This window comes from Nicotiana tabacum, chromosome 13 (assembly GCF_000715075.1).
Source record: "Nicotiana tabacum cultivar K326 chromosome 13, ASM71507v2, whole genome shotgun sequence".
Classification (NCBI taxonomy): domain Eukaryota; kingdom Viridiplantae; phylum Streptophyta; class Magnoliopsida; order Solanales; family Solanaceae; genus Nicotiana; species Nicotiana tabacum.
In genome coordinates, this window is record NC_134092.1 from 88,787,076 (window position 1) to 88,804,317 (window position 17,242).

The window sequence follows — 17,242 nt, forward strand, 5'->3', positions numbered from 1 at the left end:
ATGAAATGGACAATACATCCTTTATTTATATGATTTTCCACAAGTTAAAACAATCACCAAACAGCCCAAATAACATCAATAATAATCATATTAAGCCTCCCATAACAGTCCACCAATCAACAACATTTTTAACAAGCCTTTCGACAGATATCTCACAAGTTCTAGCTTCAACGACTTAGCCGCAACTTGGATAAGCTTAAATACATATAGACTAATAGATTCATTACCTTTACACAGACAGAACAACTCCAATTTGAGTTTACTTCACCATGAAATATCCTCCCAATGCAGCCATAAGAACAATGAAGTGAAACTAGCGATCAATTCAAGTTTCTCGGCACTGGAATCACTTTGGAAGTCTTGAAATCACCTAGGGTTGATATGAAAACCTTTGGAGAGTATTTTACACAACTTAAACCACTTGAAACAACCCCCCACACGAGCTGAAACCACACCAAAATCAGCAACAATAAGAACAAGAAGAACAAGATGAGACTAGCGCCACAGGATTCCTGACACTTGATTTGTGTTGTTTTCCCTTTGTTTGGGTCTTGGATCATGAGAGAACTTTGAGAGAAAGTTTTTAGGTATCTAGGGTCTGAATAGAGTTTAAAATAATGAGTTAAAACGGTCTTTAGGAGTCTAATATATATATCTATAAATCCCAACCGCCTAAGTGGGTCCCATAAAGTGCTGCTTGCGCAGTCTCGTAAAAATGTAAATATCTCTTTACTCCGACGTTGTATTGATGAACGGCTTAATTAGTTGGAAACTAGGCTCATAGATATTAAATTTGGAGGGGTGTAGCACCCCGTAACTCCAAGTACATTGAGCGAAAATATTAGTAACATTATACCTAAATTTTAAGTCAAATTATGAACGTAAGTTACGACAACTTTTGTCGACTTTAGTTTCATAACTCGCTTCACTTTAAGACTTATGATACGGATATTATATGATTCAAATACAGTAAAATACGACCTCCTTATCATATGAAGCACCTCTAGTTTTACCCGAAAATACGGGATACAACATCCTTGATTCGTTTAACTTGTAACTTCTAATACTTTGTAACCACTCTTATACACCCATGTATTATTTAAGACCAATAGGATTAACTTCTTATCATTTCAAAGATAATATCTTCCCTGATTTACGTCGACTAACTTACGGCATTATCTATCGTACGCGAATATGGGTTGTAACATCTTGATTGTGCTTGAGACTAAATTTTACGTAGTTGACTGAGCCTTGTTACTTTAAGATTTGGAAGGATACTCAACTATCAGTAGAGTTATGATTTCTCTTACGTTCATATCCTCGTGATGTGCTTATTTTATCGGTAGTTTCGTGATTACATAAAATTGCACGTATCTTCGCGAGTTGGGCTAGTGATCCGTTGAATGTTTTACCACTCCTATAGGATCGTGTCGTTCACCTCAGTAGTGGTATGAAATATTATTATGGGATCAGGCTGTTTTCCTTGATACTATTATGAGATACACTTGCGGGACTAGGTCGTACGACCTCAGCATTATCATGTAGCACCACTCTTATGGGATCGGGTCATTCGCCTCGACAGAATTATGGGTAATATTTCGATAGGGAGTCAGTGCATATATGAGTATCCTGGCCCAGATTTGATATTTGCACCGGATATTGGTCACATATATTCCATTCAAGGCAATATTTGGTATTTGATGATATCATATTTATTCTTCTATCAAGATTCATGTTATACATATTTATCTATTTCGTTACTATTTGTCGTGCTTCATACCTGTCTACTTTTATGTACATTGATTATTGAATCACTAGTAAATGTCAAGTCGACCCCTCGTCACTACTTTTTTGAGGTTAGACTAGATACTTACTAGGTACGCATTATTTTTCGTACTCACTACTATATTTTTACATTAATTGTTCATGTACCGAGACAGATACATCTGGTGGTCACCTAGGCACGTAGACGCACTTGCTGGGAAGTGGTGAGATGCCTTCTATGTTTCAGACGTAGCACACTGAGTCTCTTTCCTTTATATCTATTGTATTTTGTCTACTTTCATTCAGACAGTAGTTGTAGTAGTTTTTATGTTCTAATAGATCTTCATGCACTTGTGACATCAGGTTTTGAGGATTTTAGTAGATGTTCATGGTTGTATTTGTTATTATAACATTCAGTTTATGTTTTGTTCATGCTTCGTACAAAGATGTTGGCATTTTATCCCGATTTCTAAACCTACTTCCACTTATTTCTTTTATCTACTTGATTTTAAAAGTGTTATGAATGGTCTATTGTTTTGATGAGTTAGTGTTTATTGCTCGGCGAAAGTGTTGGGTGCCATCATGACCTTTGGTGGGAAATTGGTTTGTGATAGCTTGGTATAAAAGCACTAGGTTCACATAGGTTTCATGAGTCATAAGTAGGCCTAGTAGAGTCTTGAGGATCGGTGCCGAGACGTCTGTACTTATCTTTGAGAGGCTATAGGGTATTAGGAAACTTATCTTTCTTCATTTCATATCGTGCTTTCGATGGTGTTCTAATTCTAAATCTTTCTCTTACTCTCTAACAGATGGTGAGAACGCGCATGATGGCATTACGTGGCGGTAGAGGGGCTTCCCCTAATCATCAGAGGTAGTGGTAGAGGCCAGAGCTCCTATTGGGGGACGAGGGCATCCCAGAGTAGCCCCAATAGCACCATAAGTGGATCTAGTGGAGGAACCTGTTATTGAGGAGCAGAATGAGATACATGCAGCTGAGCAGGCCCAAGCAGAGTTCACGACCGCGCTGGGCTTCCAGGAGGTCATGGGCCGTATGTTGTGATTTATGAACTCTATGACTCAACCAGACTATTTCCAGCAGACCCGGCCATATCCCAGGATGGAGTGGCAGCCCAGACTCCTACCGCTCATGCTCTAGGGCATTTTTCTACTATTTATAAGACTCTAGGGGTACTACCTGCGAGTAGAGTTCAGCCAATTGCAATGTCTAGAGTAGAGACTAGACCGACCGTGACTGTCGAGGAGTAGAAGCGGTTGGGCAGATTTACTAGTCATCATCCTCCCTACTTTGGCGGTGAGCCGTCAGAGGAACCACAAGATTTCATTGACCGTTGCCGGGAGAGGCTGCATAATTTGGGACTAGTGGAGTCCAATGGAGTAGACTTCTCCACTATTTAGCTGGAGGGGAGAGCCCGTAGATGGTGGCAGTCTTATCTTCTAGGTAAGCCAGCAGGTTCACCTCCCTTGACTTGGGATCAATTCACACACCTCTTCCCGGAGAAGTATATTCCATTATCCCGGAGGGAGGAGTTATGGGGTCAGTTTGAGTAACTCCTGCAAGGCCAGATGACTGTGACCAACTATAAGGTGAGATTTACTGAGTTGCCTAATCATGCAACCATATTAATTCCCATAGAGGCAGAGATGATGCAGAGGTTTATTGCAGGCTTACACTATGAGATTCAGGTTACTATGGCCCGAGAGGCAGAGCTGGGGACTTCTTTCCACCAGGCTGTAGAGATAGCTCAAATGAGTGTATCCGATGTCAGAGAAGAGAGGTCACATTGAGGGACAAACGACCTCGGTACTCTAGAGGGTTCAACAGTGCCTCCTCTGGGGGCAGAGATCAGTTTGGGAGGGGCCATCCTAGTAGGCCCATGTATTCAGCAACACAACCTATTTGGGGTGCTCCAGCACAACCTTACTTTAGCGTCATTCTAGAGAGTACCTACCCTCCACCAGCTATTTGGGGTTCCTCTAGTGGGCACTCAGGCTATCAGGGCCAGATCCAGAGTCAACAATTTCCCACATCTAGACGTTGCTTCGAGTGCAGGGAGCTTGGTCACTTAAAGAGGTCTTGTCCTAAACTTTAGGGCAAAGCAGTACAGCAGAGCCATTAGCCCATGATTACCGCACCAGCTGCCACACTGCCCGTCTGGCCAACCATAAACAGAGAGCAGGTGAGTAGGGGTCGCCCTAGAGGTAAAGGCTAGTCAGGTGAGGTCCGGCTAGATTCTATGATTTTATAGCTAGGATAGAGGCAGTAGCCTCTGATGCCGAATCATATGTATTATTTCCTTCCGTCTTAGAGATGCATCAGTCTATTTGATCCAGGGTCTACCTATTGCTATGTATTTTCTCTTCAAGATGCTTCAGTACTATTTGATCCAGGGTCTACCTGTTCCTATGTATTTTCTCTTTTTGCTCCTTATCTGGATGTATCTCGTGAGTTTTTCGGTGTTCTTATGTATGTGTCCACGTCGGTATGTGATTGTTGTTGTGATCAAGTTTAATGGTCATATATGGTGACTTTCTGGGGGTATGAGACCAGAGCAGATCTTCTATTGCTCGATATGATTAACTTTGAGGTTATCCTTGGCATGGACTGGTTATCTCTGCATCATGACATTCTACATTGCCATACCAAGACTGTTACATTGGCGACGCCAGAGTTGCCTAGACTGGAGTGGAAAGGTTCATCTAGTATTGCATCCAGACAGGTTATTTCTTTCCTGAAGGCTCAACATATGGTTGAAAAGGGTTGTTTAGCCTATATGGCCTTTGTTCAAGATACTGTTGTGGAGATTCCCATATTAGATTCAGTGCCTGTGGCAAGGGAGTTTTCCGATGTATTTCCTACCGACTTACAAGGCATGCCACTAGATCTTGATTTCTACTTCGCCATTGATTTGGCGCCAGGCACCCAAACTATCTCTATTCCGCCATATTATATGGCTCTTATGGAGTTAAGAGAGCTGAACGAGTAGTTTCAGGAGTTTCTCGAGAATGGATTCATTAGGCCGAGTGTGTCATTGTGGGGCACACCAGTGTTATTTGTGAAGAAAAAGGATGAGAGTATGCAGATGTGCATTGATTACTACCAGTTGAATAATGTCATCATCAAGAACAAGTATCCATTGTCGCGCATTGATGACTTATTTGATTAGCTTCAGGGTGCTACATTGTTCTTGAAGATCGACTCTATATCTGGGTATCATCAGCTGAAGATTTGTGCTTCGGATGTTCCAAAGATGGCTTTTCAAACTAGGTATGGACACTACGAGTTTCTAGTGATGTCCTTTGGCTTGCCTAATGCCTCAGCGACATTTATGGATGTGATGAATCGGTTATTCATGACATATCTTGACTCATTTTTCATTGTTTTCATTGATTACATATTGATCTACTCGCGTAGCATGGAGGAGCACGAGCAACAATTGAGGGTAGTGCTTCAAACTTTGAGGGAACATAAGTTATATGTTAAGTTCTCCAAGTGCGAGTTCCGGTTATATTATGTGGCTTTCTTTTGGCCTATTGTATCAGGTGAGGGTATGAAGATAGATCCCAGGAAGAACGAGGCAGTTCAAAGTTGGCCTCGTCCTACTACAACGATTGAGATCAGGAGTTTCTTGGGGATAGCAAGGTATTATTATCGGTTTGTGGAGGGCTTATCATCTATTACAAATCCTTTGACTAGATTAACCTAGAAGGGTGTTCAATTCGGGTTGTCTGATGATTCTGAGGTGAGCTCTCATAAGTCAAGTCCGCATTGACTATAGCACCAGTATTTCAGGACATATCTTGACTCATTTTTCCTTGTCTTCATTGATTACATATTGATCTACTCGTGTAGCATGGAGGAGCACGAGCAACAATTGAGGATAGTGCTTCAAACTTTGAAGGAACATAATCTATATGCTAAGTTCTCCAAGTGCAAGTTCTGGTTAGATTCTATGGCTTTCTTAGGCATGTTGTATCAGGTAAGGGTATGAAGGTGGATCCCAGGAAGATCAATGTAGTTCAGAGTTGGCCTCGTCCTACCACAACGACTGAGACCAGGAGTTTCTTGGGGCTATTAGGGTATTATCGTCAGTTTGTGGATGGCTTCTCATCTATTACAGCTCAATTGACTAGACTAACCCAGAAGGGTGTTCAATTCAGGTTGTCCGATGATCATGAGGCGAGCTATCAGAAGCTCAAGACCGCATTAACTACAACACTGGTATTGGTTTTACCTTCCGGTTCAGGGATATACATAGTGTATTGTGACTCTTCACGATTTGGGTTGGGTTGTGTATGATGTAGGAGGGGCAAGAGATTGATTATGCTTCTCATCAGTTGAAGCTCCATGAGAAGAATTACCTTATGCACGACTTGGAGTTGGTTGCGATAGTTCATGCTCTTATGAATTAGAGGAATTATCTTTATGGAGTGTCGAGTGAGGTCTACACCAACAACCGTAGTTTGCAGCATCTGTTAAAGCATAAGGATCTTAATCTAAGGCAGAACATGTGGCTTGTGTTACTGAAGGATTATGATATCACCATTCTTTATCATTCGGGCAAGACGAATATGGTCACGGATGCGTTGAGCAGAAAGGCCGAGAGTATGGGTAGTTTGGTATTCTATCTAGCAGAGGAGAAGCTATTTGCTTTGGACATTTATTCCTTAGCTAAACGACTTGTGAGGTTGGATATTTCAAAGCCCAGTCACATTGTGTTGTGGCTCAGTCTTCTTTGTTTGAGAAGATTAAGGCTCGTTAGTATGATGATTCGCACTTGCTAATTCTTAGAGAGACGGTACTATGAGGTGATGCCAAAGAGGTGACTATTGGTGATGATGGTATTCTGCGACTCTAGGGTCGCTTATGTGTTCCTAATGTTGATGGCATAAGGGAGACAACTCTAGAAGGAGGCACCCAATTCGTGTTACTCCATTCATTCAGGCACCACAAAGATGTATTCTGAGATGAGGCAGCATTACTGGTGGCGGCGGATGAAGAAGGACATAGTTGAGTATGTATCGAGGTGTCTGAATTACCAGTAGGTTAAGTATGAGCACCAGAGGCCGAGTGATTTACTTCAGCAGATGGTTATACCATAATGGAAATGGGAGCGCATCACTATGGATTTTGTGGTTGGGTTGCCACGGACGTTGAGGAAATTTGATGATGTTTGTGTCTTTTTCAATAGTCTGACCAAGTCTGCACATTTTATTTCGGTGATGACTACATATACATTGGAGAGGTTGGCCCATATTTACCTTTAGGAGATCGTCCTGCAGGGCGTGCCTATTTCTATTATTTCATATCGAGGCACTCAATTGACTTTGCATTTTTGGAGAGAGGTACATAGTGAGTTTGATACCCGAGTAGAGCTCAGCACGACCTTTCATCTGCAGACCAACGGGTAGTCAGAGCAGATATTTCAAATTCTAAAGGATATGCCCAGGGCATGTGTGATTGACTTCGGAGTGCAGTGGGACCGATTCTTTCCATTGGCCTAGTTTGCGTATAACAACAACTATCAGTCCAGTATTGAGATGGCTCAATTTGAGGCTTTATATGGACAATGATGATGTTCCCCCATCGGCTAGTTTGACCCAAACAAGGCTAGGTTTTATGGTACAGATTTGGTAAAGGATGCCTTGGATAAGATAAAGTTGATTCAGGGGCGTCTTTGCATAGCTCAGTCCAGGAAAAAGAGTTACGTGAATCAGAAAACATGGGATTTGTCATTTATGGTGGGAGATAAGGTACTTCTGAAAGTCTCGTCGATGAAAGGTATCATGAGATTCGGGAGGGGAGGCAATTTGAGTCCGAGGATCCATTCGAGGTTTTGGAGCGAGTTGGCGAGGTTGCATATAGGCTTGCCTTGCCTCCTAGCCTATCAGAAGTTCATCCAATATTCCATGTGTCTATGCTCTGGAAGTACCATGCCGACATGTCCTATGTGTTTGATTATAGCACATCTCAGATGGATGAGGGCCTAAGTTACGAGGAGGAGCCAGTTGCCATTGTGGATAGGCAGGTTCACAAGTTGAGGTCTAAGGAGATTTCAACTGTGAAGATCTAGTGGAGAGGTCAGCCAGTATAGGAGGCAACTTGGGAGACCGAGGAGGACATGCATAGTAGATATCCACACTTATCGGGCATGTCAGGTATGAATCTAAATCCGTCCGAGGACAAACGTTTGTTTAAGAGGTAGAGAATATAACGACCCGATCGGTCATTTTGATTTCTAGAACCTTGTTTCCCTATTTGAGACTCTTCATATGTGCTTTTTCTATTTTATGACTTTTGGGGTCGTTGGTTGGGGTTTGGAAGGGTTCGAGCTGAATTCGGAACACTTAGTTCCTTGGTAGTTGCCCATAGTGGCTAAGTTTGACTTAATTCAACATTTTGAGAAAATGACCCCAGAATCTGGATTTGAAAGTTCCAATAGGTCCATATGGAAATTTTGGACTTGGGCGTATGTTCGGATCGAGTTTTGGGTGGCTTGAGAGCGATTCAGTGCTTATTGTTGGAAGTTGCCATTTTGAAGGTGTAACACCCCGGAAAATTTCGAAGTATTTGAGCGTTATGAAGAAAGTTGATATGCGCTAATTATATTATTTTGTGTGCAGACGAGGACTATTAATATGATGTATATCAATTGGATATGATAATAAGTGTACAAGGTATATTATAAGTGATGTGGGGTCTAAGGAGAGCCCTAAGTCTAAGTCAAGTTGGAAATTACATGATAGACTAAAATTTCAAATGAGTACACACAAGACCAAACTTTGGACGAGCATATATACATATATATAATGTATTATGCATATCTACATTTATATAAGGTTTTATGTGATGCACAACCTATCAAATGAAAGATCTTTGAGTCTAGTTTCTAACGCTTCAAACCGTTCATCATTTGGACACTCCTACAAGAAGTTATGAACAAATTCCCAAAGGTTGGCTCTGCGGTCAATTTCGCGACCGCAAAACGGTTCCGTGGACCGCATAAGCATCGCAAAGTGGAGCAAAGACGGACAAATTTTGAAAAAAACTATTATTCTATCGCATAATTGATTCTGCTGCCCACATAATCAATTCTGCTACCCACAAAACGATTATGTTATAGCACAATTGCACCACATAATTGACTTCGGGGGTCATTTTTGAAAATTTTCATATCCGATCCAATTTTGAAATAAGGCCTTAGGGGGTCATTTTAGAAGGTAAAATGTGATTTTTAGAGAGAGGAGAGAGTATCTTAGAGAGAGAAAGAGAAGACCTAGCTATTTTGTTTATCAATTCATGCTCAAGGCTTGAAGATTTCACAAGATCTTCATCTAATAGGTAAGATTCTACTCCCTAGCTCTAAATTTCGGGATTTGGATTAAAAGTAGGTCATGAGAAGTATGATTCTTGGGTGTGAGAGTATTATATATATATGTATATACAAATAAGGTTTGTGGGAAGATTGTTGAGCTCAAATGGGTAAAGATTGGGTTGTGGAGTGAAGGAAATCTTGTGGAAGAACCTAATAACCACTTTGCACACCTAGTGTTTGATGAAATGCTTAAGTGAGGTGAACCTATGAATATCTTCCTAATTATGGTTTACTTTTGTTATGTTTCTAAATAGATTGAAGTTGCTAGAATTTTTGGAACATCATAGTAATGTAAGAAAAGCTCAAGGAAGGTACGTTGGCTAAACTACTCTCTTAGAATTGAATTCCATGATGTTCCCGTAAGTTTCAAGTATGGTTGTCTCAAGTTCCTTATTCTATGTTCCGAGATGTTCCCAATAAATTCGATTATCCCGAATAAGCAAACCGTCGAGAATTATGTATTCAAAACGTGTTACGAATGTTCCTATCACATTATGTTATCCTTTGGGAATGTGTTCAAGAATGATATGTGTATTAAAATGCTATGTCTTTGAGTCATGTTTCAAATGAAGGCTATGATGCCAAATTGTGCGAGAAAATCTCAATATGCTTAAGACTCTTAATTGCTCATATGTGTACCTAAAGTCTTGATTAGAAATATCTTATTGTTGATAATCTACAAAGATGGTTGGAAGAGAAATAAGTGAATTGGGAGTATAAAGTGTGGCCAACGTGCCAAGAGTGAAAGTTATACTTGTGGCTAATGGTGCCAATGAAATAGGATGATGTGGGAAATATATGAGCTTTGACTCAACCGTTCCAAAAATATTTTAAAAATAGAATTGCCTAAAAGCTTATGTACTCAAGTCATGCCCATATATGGCTGTTTTAACAAATACTATGCTTTGTGAGTATTTTCAATGTGTTTTGCATTCTTACATATTTGTGAGTGGAAATTGTGCATTGCCCTTTTTGGGGAAAAGTATTTCAAGAATAAATGGTGTGTTACTTGTTGATGATTTTAACTTGCGCATCAATTGCCAATTATTTTACTCCATTTCTCGGAAAGAAATCTATTGTGCTTAAATTGTTCATTTCTAATGAACTTAAAGTTGTGATTTTCGGAATATTATATATGTTGATATTTATGATGATGATACATGAGAGGGAAGAAATGAAAGTGTGGAATATCAAATATGGCCACCATGCATTGAATAAATAATCTTGTGAATGGCCAAAAGAGCCAAGGGAATATTGTTGTTGTTATTGGTTGAAAATACTAGTGGAGATTCATACAATGTGAAAGATGATGAGGTAAATACATTTGTACCTATGTTACCTTTGTGTGAAAAAACAAAAATAATATTTTTGGAAAGTATCATTAGCAAACCGTGGAAGGGTAGGTTGTAACAACCCATACCAAAAATTACATGTGCTGGTGTAGGAGTGGATTATGATTATTCCCCTTATTTGGGATGAGATTTATGGGTTGATATTATTCCCCTTAATTGGGATGAAACTGGCAATAATTGTGGATTGAAAAATTCAACCCACATGGCATATGTGGGAAGGCGGCCTAGCTGATCAGGTGGAGATCAAACGCCATGTTGCGCACATGGTGGTACTACTCTTGGTAACACTTTTCTTTCGCATCACATGTCAAACCACATTGTTCATGGGGAGATGGCCTAGCCGATCGGGCGTGATCGGACTCCTGCTACAAACACGGTGGTATATCGGTGCTAATGATCTCCCAACCAATAATATATATTAATTTGGTATTTTGAAAATTGTTATTTTTTAACTGGACATTTAGATATTTGTTGATTATGACTAGTTGTTTCTATGGTTTTCCCTTTCTTATCTTGGCATTCTATTTTGAAAGAGGACAGTTAGTTTTACATACTAGTACTATTCCATATGTACTAACGTCCCTTTTGCTAGGGGCGCTGCATCTTCAATGGATGTAGGTGGTTCATCAACGGGCAACTTTGGTCCTTGTTAGCATCTACTCCCTATTCAGCAGGTTTTGGTGAGCCCTACTCTATTTCGGGCCTAATATTATTTGATGTTGTACTTTGTGTTTTGAGGTATAGTCGGGGCCTTGTTGCCGGCATTTCCATATTACTCTTCTGTTGTAATTAGAGGCTCCGTAGACAGGTTGTGGGTGGTGTTTGAAGTGGGAAATTGAACTAGAAATGTTGGTATTTGGAAAACATGTTTTTTTCATTATATCTATAAACTTGTAATATTTTTGAAATTATTAATGAAACTGCTAATGGAAATGAAATGGGAGTTGTTAATGAAATCTTTTCAATGTTTGATTAATGGAGTACATCTCCTCTTTATTTAGGGATGAATTTGGGTAGAATTAAATCTAAAAGGCTTGCTCAGCCGGGTTTATTCGTTTGAGCGCCGATCATACTCCTCGAGTTTGGGGCATGACAGAAGGTCTTAGAGTTTGCTAAATATCACTTGTAGTCGACCTTGGTGATATCGGATACCGTTTGTTATACTGAGCTTGGGGAAAGGTTCATATTTTCATATTGGACTTGTGTATGAAATTCAGTTCCATTTTTAGTTGTCTAAGTATGATTCATCGCGTTCGGAATTAGTTGAAAAAAGTTGAAAGTTTGGAAAGTTGACTAGTTTGGTTTTGGGGTCAGATTCTTTGTTGTGATGTTATTTTATGTGTTTCGAGACCTTGAGTAGATCCGGATTATGTTTATGGACTTGTTGGTATAATTGGACGGGGTCTCAGGCGGCTTGAGTGAGTTTAGGACCACTCGGAGCATGTTCAAAGTTGGTAGATTTTTGCTGGTGCTGGTATGCTTCACGATCGTGAAGGAGGTCCTGCGATGACGAAGAAGGAAATTGGGACAGTCGTTGCACTTCACGAACGTGAAGTATGGCTCGCGAATGCCATGGAGGACTCCACAAATGCGTAGAAGGAACGAAGGGGCTGGCAGGACTTGACCTTCGCGAACACGACAAGTTGTTTGTGAACGCGAAGGGTTGGGTGGCAGTTGTCTTTGCGAACGAGGCTAAGAGTCCCCGGATGCGAAGAAGAAGGCCTGGACAGATTATAAGTTTTAATTTCGGGACTTAGCTCATTTCATCTATTTCTCTCATTGCTTGGGCGATTTGGGGGCTTCTTAAAGAGCCATATTCATTTACTAACACAAGGTAAGTACTTCCTACTTGTTGTGAGCTAAATCCATGGATTATATATGGATTTTTACAAGGAAATTAGTAAAAATTATGAGATTTTATGGAAAAACCTAGAATTGGTAAAGAGGGGATTTGACAACTAAATTGGATATGAAATTAGAAGTAAATTATATATTTGAGTTCGTGATTCTATGTTTAATATTTATTTTAATATTTAAAATCTGAGTGTGTGAGCCCAAGGTTGACTTTTATTGACTTTCTGTATGGATTTGAGAATTGATTCTAATAGTTATATTATGGGTTCTTGAGTATATTCTGATTAGTTTACACATTATTTTGGCTAGCTTTAGGTCGTTCGACATTGGTTTGAGGTGTTAGAGAGGTGTTGGAGATGATTATCGGATTTGGAGTACGGTAAGTCTCTTGTCTAATCTTATAAGAGGGAATTTATCCCTGTAGGTAATCTATCTACTATGTGCTACGTGTTATGGGGGCTACGTACGTACAAGATGATGAGTATCTGTATGTATGCTAGATTCTTGATATGTCCGGGTAAATTTAGACTTACATCATGCCTTAACTGTAGTACTTGAATTAATCTTACATGTTTAAATACTTGAATTCATGACTGAGCTAGAGACTAGAATTTACGTAGTTTACTAAGCCTTGCTTTAAGATTTGGCGGGATACTCGACTATTGGTAGAGTTATGCTTTCTCTTACGTTCATATCCTCGTGTTGTGCTTATTTGATCGGTAGTTTTGTGATAACTTAAACTTGCATGTATCTTCGCGGGTTAGGATAGTGACTCGTTAAATGTTTCACCACTCATATGGGATTAGGCCATTCGCCTCGGCAATGGTATAAAATATCCTTATGGGATCGGGTCGTTCGCCTTGGCAGTATTATGAGATACACTTATGGGAACGGGTCGTAAGACCTCAGCAGTATCATGTAACACCGGTCTTATGGAATTGGGCCATTCACATTGGCAGAATCGTGCGGAATCTTTTGATAGGGAATCAGTGCATATATGAGTATCCTGACCCGGATTTGATATTTGCACCGGATATTGGTCACATATATTCTATTCGAGGCAGTATTTGGTATTTGATGATTTCATATTTATTCTTCTGTTGAGATTCATGTTATACATATTTATCTGTTTCGTGCTACTTGTCGTACTTCATATCTATCTACTTTTATGTACATTGATTATTGGACCTTTAGTAAGTGTCGATGTCGATCCCTCGCTACTACTTCTTCAAGGTGAGACTAGATATTTACTGGGTATACGTTAATTTACGTAATCATACTACACTTCTGCACTAATTGTGTAGGTACTGAGACAGGTACTTCTAGTAGTCACCCAGGCACGTAGATGCACTTGCTAGGAGACTTAGTGGTGATCTGCCTAATATGTTTCGTCCCACAGCACACAGAGTCTCATTTTTTTATATCTATTATATTCTGTCTACTTTTCATTCAGACATTAGTTGTAGTAGTTTTATATATTCTAGTAGATGCTCATGCACTTGTGACACCGAATTTTGGGGATTTTTGTAGATGTTCATAGTTGTATTTGCTATTATATCATTCAGTTTATGTTTTGTTCATGCTTTGTACCTTGGCAGAGATGTTAGCATTTTATCATGGTTTCTAAACCTACTTCTACTTATTTATTTCATCTACTTTATTTAAAATGTGTTATGAACAGTCAATTGTTGTGATGAGTTAGTGTTGGCTTGCCCAACGGCAGCGTTGGGTGCCATCACGGCCTTTGGCACAAAATTGGGTCATAACAATTAGTCACTAATATTCAAATATATCATACTCATCCCATAACCTACATTATAACCCGTAAAGACCTAATTGATCCTATACTTGAAAAGCTTAAATTAGTAGAGACATACACTATGGGTAAGCTTATGGTACGATCACGCGATGCACATGAATTTTCTTATGAGAGAGAGTGATTATTATTCATATGTGCGATGTCCTTAAATTATGTTCAATTTCATACTTGAATGTGTGGACTCTCTTTATATTCACTCTCTTATTCTATGGTGAGGGAATATGGTCTCATGATGGATAGGTGTCTTTATTAAACTTCTCTTGTTGGGTGAGTGCGTGAGTTGAAGATGCTTAGTAGTGATGAGTTGATCTTTGAGGTGAGGTGGTTATGGGTATGTTGTTTGAATGCTTTGGAATTGGTAACTTATGCTTTGGCATATAAATATTGGGAAGTGTGTGAATTTTTTATGTTGATGCTTAATTATTAGCATCAACCATAGTCAAGGTAATGTGTATTTAATGGTGATACGCTTCCTCGTGATGCGATATGTTGAATTAGTGGGTTAGTAAAGTTCAACGTTGCTTGAGGTCAAGCAAGAGTCTAAGTGTGAGGTGTTGATATTCAGTTAAAAGTATATGTATTTATATGCATGTCGCCTCACATTTTACACAAATCTTTTGTATTTTCATAAATGTTGTGATGAGTTGAGCTTAATTTTGGTGTTGTTATGTGTAGGAACCAACCAAGAGCGAAGTGGAATGAAAAGGCATGATATTGAGAAAAAAGAAGAGGGAAGAGGGCAAAAGGCAAGTCCAGCGCCCATGCCAGCACTAGGCGCTCCCTGGGGTGCTAAAGGCAGACACATTTGAGGCAAAAATATAGGCCAGCACAGGGCTAGCGCGTGGATGCTATGTTCGGTAACTTCTCCTATTTCTCCCGAGAATTGGTTTTTTCAACCCTACACAACCCCAATTCGTATAAAAAGGGTTCTAAACTTAATTTGGAGGGGGGAGACACCACTTTGGGAGCCAATTACACGTGAGGAGCACTTTGGAGAGAGGATTCTCAGTTTTCTTCCATTCATCTTAGTATTTTTGATTATTCAACACTTGTGAACTTGATTAGAGTTATCATGTGTGGATAATACCCATTAGTTCTAGGGTTGTGATTAACTATGAATATCAATGTTTGACGTTAATTTCTCCTAAAATATAATTTACTATTATATGGTTGTTTCTTCAATTTTGTGCTTAATTGCTTGATTGTCTGGACAACGGTTAAGCTCTATCAACTATCTAGATTATGCTTGATAAAGCCATGTTTACATTAGAGAAGACTTTAAGAGAGTGTGATCATATCTCTAAGGTTAGGGGGGATTTGTGGTTAGGATAGAATTATACCTAGTCACCATGCTTAATTGAATGTTATGATCTTAATGCATTCTTGGTAGATTAATTTCATAGAAATATAAGCTTTAATCTATCCTGAGCAGGCGCATAGTAATTCAAAAGAATGCTACAAGCCTATACAATTCGGTAAATTAGCAACCATAAGCGAATTACATTAAAGAGGAATTAACTAGAATTCAATCGATTGGTGAATCGATCACAAACCTGGAATGTTTATCTCTACTAAAGTAAAAACAACAACCAATTTTCTACTGTGCTAGTTTAGCTATTTGTCTAAATTATTTTTCTTAGTTAATAATAACAAAACTCAACCAATTGCTTGACTTGACTTGATAACAATTCTGGTTGAAATAGTAGGTCATTAACGATAAATCTCTGTGGGTTCGACACTCTGTTCATCATTATTTTACTTATTGGCCATGTATGCTTGCATGTGCATTTGGGAGCAACAAGCAACCAAGATATAATGAGTCTCAATAATAATGGTGCAAAGTCCAAGACAAAGGTATCAAGAATCATATCACAAGATCAAAAGCATATACAAATGCACCAAATCGTCATATATAGGAGATATGAAACAAGTAACATCAATTCGAATGCTTCTATATGAGCGTCCCATAACAAGGAGATAGCATGATAAAGGCTTAAATCTTACATAGATCTGACACCCTCTGAGTGTCCAATAACCTTCTACCAAGTCACGTGCATTTATAAAATACATAAATAGGCATATATGGATGATATGCATGAATATCCCTACATGAGTCCAGAATATCTATGCATAATAAAGACTCAAACTTTACAAGCAACCGACACTCTCAGTGCCCCGACACTCCTAGTGTTGGACCGTATGTACACTACCAAGAAATAAACATGGGAGAGTGACTCTAGGGGGATGGATCCTTATCCACACGCAAATATGAATATGACCAGCACGTCCAACGTACGGACAACTCATGTTTCATAATCATCTCAACTCGCACGGACAACTCACGTTCCATAATCATCTTAACTCTCACGGATAACTCATATGCCACAATCTCAGTCCATATAGAATAACCATATACATGTATGTATGTGTATGACAAAAGATAAGAGTATCTATATGATTCAATATGGACAAGAGAGATAAACATAGAGAGGTGTATACATGTGTACAGTGTATGACTATGACTATAACATATAATCCAACATACAAATAGCCTACATGTCTAAATAAATCATCCAAAGGATTAAACATGATCTCTAGCATGAGTAATAATTTTCAAGTAGTTATATAATAACAAGTCATGACATATATTATCATATCATATTACACTAGCATAAGAGAGAAGTTATAACATGATACTAGCATGTGAAGATGAACATAGAGTCATGACACGAGTAACCAAGTAAAGCATATAAAATGAAGCATGCTCCCATAAGGAATAAATAGCACCACGTCTACCCAAAATATGACACAACCTCTGCATATGTACATACGCTCGTCACCTCGTATATATGGCATTGCCAAACATGTTGCATGTAGCACATAAATTCATTTTTAGAAAAAATCCCCTCAAGTCGAGGATAAGCAAGATATATACCTTCTCCAAGATAGTATTCAACCCTAAATCACGCTTTATACTTTGTTTTTTACCTCTAATTGTCCAAAATCTAGCCAAATATCATTCAAGAAAGTCAAACAATGCTAATGGAAGAAATCCTAAT